Genomic DNA, 5,000 nt, shown 5'->3' with positions numbered 1-5,000 from the left:
TTGGCCCTTAACCTAACCCACGTTGGCCCTTAACCTAACCCACGTTGGCCCTTAACCTAACCCACGTTGGCCCCTTAACCTAACCCACGTTGGCCCTTAACCTAACCCACGTTGGCCCCTTAACCTAACCCACGTTGGCACCTTAACCTAAGTTACGCTGCACCTTAACCCAAGTTACGCTGCACCTTAACCCAAGTTACGCTGCACCTTAACCCAAGTTACGCTGCACCTTAACCCAAGTTACGCTGCACCTTAACCCAAGTTACGCTGCACCTTAACCCAAGTTACGCTGCACCTTAACCCAAGTTACGCTGCACCTTAACCCAAGTTACGCTGCACCTTAACCCAAGTTACGCTGCACCCTTAACCCAAGTTACGCTGCACCTTAACCCAAGTTACGCTGCACCTTAACCCAAGTTACGCTGCACCTTAACCCAAGTTACGCTGCACCTTAACCCAAGTTACCGCTGCACCTTAACCCAAGTTACGCTGCACCTTAACCCAAGTTACGCTGCACCTTAACCTCCAAGTTACGCTGCACCTTAAACCTAACTTACGCTGCACCTTAACCTAACTTACGCTGCACCTTAACCTAACTTACGCTGCACCTTAACCTAACTTACGCTGCACCTTAACCTAACTTACGCTGCACCTTAACCTAACTTACACTGCACCTTAACTGTCACATGTAACGTCACAGGAATGTAGCTTTTGCCTAACAGCAACCCTCTGAACATAGTGTCACTGCTTGGATCCTCTGGTGTCATGTGTATTTCTTGATGCCATGGTGCGTACCCTCACATAAAGGTCTTTCGAGTGTTGCGTACTTTCTACACAGTCCCGCTAACCACTGGAAGGGTGTACCGCTACAGAACGAATATCGCCCTCCCCTCCTGCCCTTCCAAGCTGGTCGGTCAGGCGTTTGTTTGTGAAATGAGCCTTGCAGCTGTTCAGTTGCATTCGGTTGTCGATGCAGTCAGTGTACGTTGTGGTACGGCCTGAGTGGACTGTCCGCTGATGTACGCGTAACCCACACTGATCATCCGTCGTTACGTACTGAGTGACATAATGTGGCACATGCTTGACCGTACACCGGCTGCGCCCTACAATGGCGAATCATAAGGGCCATATGTTGTGCACGATGCTACTTGCTCCTCGTCTCCCCATTACAGCGAGATTGCACTGTTGTACGCCGTACAGACATGTGGTAGGTAGGTACGGACGAAAGTATTGCATGTTGGCCCCCCCCCCCCCCCCCCCTCCTCCCTCTGCCGGGAATCAGCGTGAGCCGTCTGTTGATGTAGCGACGAGGGTTTTCCTATTTAATCGTATTGCCCCACACAACATGATAGCACGGTGGACCGCGTTCCACATCTGCGACATGCTACAGAGGCCGGTTGACAGTCGACCGCGCAAGGCGACATTGCACACGTGCGCGGACCATCTTCCACGTGTTCTCTCGTGTACATGCCGCAGTGTGTATGTGGGCTGATGTAGCGTGTCGTGACACATAACATGCAGGCATGCCAGAATCGTAGATTTCGCAAATGTAGATTGACGTATACGTTTGCTGCCAAAGATCCGCAAATGAACTGGAAATCAGTTGTTGAGCGGTTGTTCGCGCTGCAGGTGCATCGGTGATAGCGACGATCGGTACATCTATGAACCGGTTGTTTCGGCGGTACCCGCCATGCCCCCGAACCTGAGTTGGCCATGTGGGTATGAAGCGATACGAGGCTGTGGCTTGGCGGGACAGTCCCCGGCCGGTGAGGGGGGGCCGCCCGGCGTGCTGCGCACGCGCGCTGCGTGAGCGCACGCACTACAGCCGGCTGGTGGGGGGGCGCCCAGTGGCAGGAGCGCCGGCCGACGGGCCGGCTGGCGTCCCAGCTATGCGCCGGCGCAACCCTGCGCGCGGCGCCAGGCGGCCAAAGTGGGTTCTGCCGAGCCCGGTGCGAAGCGCGGTGGACATCTGCAGTGTGCTGGTCCGATTGCGGACTGTGTGCGTTGAGGATGCGCCGCCGCCCGGCACTCGGCCGTCGCGACGCCGTCTGCTGCTCGGTCGCGCCCCCAGCGGTTCTCGCAGGTGGTTTGTATCGCAGCTCTGCGGACGTGTTGGCGCGTGCGCTGTGCTGGGAGAGTTCGCTTCTGCACCCAAGTGGGGCTTTGCCCTTCTGTGGCGCTGGCGTTGGAGCTGCCGGTCACCGTAGGTGGCGCGTGTTGTTTCCCCGCCGGCAATGCCACGACAGCACGCTCCCGGGCCTCTGTCGGCAGCGGCAAGCTCAGTTGGGAGCACGGGTGTTCGCACTGAAAGCGTCTTACTCGCCCATCTCCGGGCGATTGCGCCTCTCTCGAAACCCGACCAAGTACTTAGGACGGCGCTGCGCGCCGGCCGGGACCTGAGAGGGTTTCGAGGTGTATCGTGCAGGGGAGCTCAGCCTCCTCCTGTTTGCAGAATAATATGAGCGGACGCTTGCGTGTTCGCGCGGGCCCTCGGGACACACTCCCGGGCGGCCAGGCTGCTCAGCTCTCGTTGACGCAGCTCCCTGGTTGATCCTGCCAGTAGTCATATGCTTGTCTCAAAGATTAAGCCATGCATGTCTCAGTACAAGCCGCATTAAGGTGAAACCGCGAATGGCTCATTAAATCAGTTATGGTTCCTTAGATCGTACCCACGTTACTTGGATAACTGTGGTAATTCTAGAGCTAATACATGCAAACAGAGTCCCGACCAGAGATGGAAGGGACGCTTTTATTAGATCAAAACCAATCGGATTGGCTCGTCTGGTCCGTTTGCCTTGGTGACTCTGAATAACTTTGGGCTGATCGCACGGTCCTCGTACCGGCGACGCATCTTTCAAATGTCTGCCTTATCAACTGTCGATGGTAGGTTCTGCGCCTACCATGGTTGTAACGGGTAACGGGGAATCAGGGTTCGATTCCGGAGAGGGAGCCTGAGAAACGGCTACCACATCCAAGGAAGGCAGCAGGCGCGCAAATTACCCACTCCCGGCACGGGGAGGTAGTGACGAAAAATAACGATACGGGACTCATCCGAGGCCCCGTAATCGGAATGAGTACACTTTAAATCCTTTAAACGAGTATCTATTGGAGGGCAAGTCTGGTGCCAGCAGCCGCGGGTAATTCCAGCTCCAATAGCGTATATTAAAGTTGTTGCGGTTAAAAAGCTCGTAGTTGGATTTGTGTCCCACGCTGTTGGTTCACCCGCCCGTCGGTGTTTAACTGGCATGTATCGTGGGACGTCCTGCCGGTGGGGCGAGCCGAAGGCGTGCTTGCGCGTCCCGAGGCGGACCCCGTTGAAATCCTACCAGGGTGCTCTTAGTTGAGTGTCTCGGTGGGCCGGCACGTTTACTTTGAACAAATTAGAGTGCTTAAAGCAGGCAAGCCCGCCTGAATACTGTGTGCATGGAATAATGGAATAGGACCTCGGTTTCTATTTTGTTGGTTTTCGGAACCCGAGGTAATGATTAATAGGGACAGGCGGGGGCATTCGTATTGCGACGTTAGAGGTGAAATTCTTGGATCGTCGCAAGACGAACAGAAGCGAAAGCATTTGCCAAGTATGTTTTCATTAATCAAGAACGAAAGTTAGAGGTTCGAAGGCGATCAGATACCGCCCTAGTTCTAACCATAAACGATGCCAGCCAGCGATCCGCCGCAGTTCCTCCGATGACTCGGCGGGCAGCCTCCCGGGAAACCAAAGCTTTTGGGTTCCGGGGGAAGTATGGTTGCAAAGCTGAAACTTAAAGGAATTGACGGAAGGGCACCACCAGGAGTGGAGCCTGCGGCTTAATTTGACTCAACACGGGAAACCTCACCAGGCCCGGACACCGGAAGGATTGACAGATTGATAGCTCTTTCTTGATTCGGTGGGTGGTGGGTGCATGGCCGTTCTTAGTTGGTGGAGCGATTTGTCTGGTTAATTCCGATAACGAACGAGACTCTAGCCTGCTAACTAGTCGCGTGACATCCTTCGTGCTGTCAGCGATTACTTTTCTTCTTAGAGGGACAGGCGGCTTCTAGCCGCACGAGATTGAGCAATAACAGGTCTGTGATGCCCTTAGATGTTCTGGCCGCCGCACGCGCGCTACACTGAAGGAATCAGCGTGTCTTCCTAGGCCGAAAGGTCGGGGTAACCCGCTGAACCTCCTTCGTGCTAGGGATTGGGGCTTGCAATTGTTCCCCATGAACGAGGAATTCCCAGTTAGCGCGAGTCATAAGCTCGCGTTGATTACGTCCCTGCCCTTTGTACACACCGCCCGTCGCTACTACCGATTGAATGATTTAGTGAGGTCTTCGGACTGGTACGCGGCATCGACTCTGTCGTTGCCGATGCTACCGGAAAGATGACCAAACTTGATCATTTAGAGGAAGTAAAAGTCGTAACAAGGTTTCCGTAGGTGAACCTGCGGAAGGATCATTACCGACTAGACTGCATGTCTTTCGATGTGCGTGTCGTGTCGCGCAACACGCTACCTGTACGGCAGTAGCCGTGCGCCGCGTGCGGAACCACGCGTGCCTCTCAAAACTAGCGCAAGTGTTGTTTGTGTGGTACGAGCGCTGAAGCTCTGGAGCGGCTGGCCTGCGGCACCTGGCGCCTGGCGCCGGTTTTGAATGACTTTCGCCCGAGTGCCTGTCCGCTCCGGTGTGGAGCCGTACGACGCCCATCGGCCGTCAGGCCGTTGGACACAAAGTAATGGAACAGGGGCCGTCAAACGCCTCAGTCCCGCCTCTGCAACTGTCTTGAAAGAGACGGTGGAGAACTGAAAAGATAAAGATCACCTCAGGACGGTGGATCACTCGGCTCGTGGGTCGATGAAGAACGCAGCAAATTGCGCGTCGACATGTGAACTGCAGGACACATGAACATCGACGTTTCGAACGCACATTTGCGGTCCAATGGATTCCGTTCCCGGGCCACGTCTGGCTGAGGGTCGGCTACGTATACTGAAGCGCGCGGCGTTTGTCCCGCTTCGGGCGCC

General features: G+C 55.3%; 1 non-coding gene and 1 pseudogene across 1 annotated transcript; both read left to right on the top strand.

The window, feature by feature from the left end:
- Positions 1-2,540: 2,540 nt before the first annotated feature.
- Positions 2,541-4,441, top strand: LOC126324374 (small subunit ribosomal RNA). Its single transcript, XR_007559848.1, has one exon. It is a non-coding gene; the product is annotated as a small subunit ribosomal RNA (ribosomal RNA).
- A 357-nt stretch (positions 4,442-4,798) lies between these two features.
- On the top strand, positions 4,799-4,955 carry LOC126324383 (5.8S ribosomal RNA; annotated as a pseudogene).
- Positions 4,956-5,000: the final 45 nt, after the last annotated feature.

The sequence above is a fragment of the Schistocerca gregaria genome, unplaced genomic scaffold (assembly GCF_023897955.1).
Source record: "Schistocerca gregaria isolate iqSchGreg1 unplaced genomic scaffold, iqSchGreg1.2 ptg000886l, whole genome shotgun sequence".
Classification (NCBI taxonomy): domain Eukaryota; kingdom Metazoa; phylum Arthropoda; class Insecta; order Orthoptera; family Acrididae; genus Schistocerca; species Schistocerca gregaria.
The sequence above is the reverse complement of the archived record's forward strand: the minus strand, read 5'-3'. Positions and strand labels throughout refer to the sequence as shown.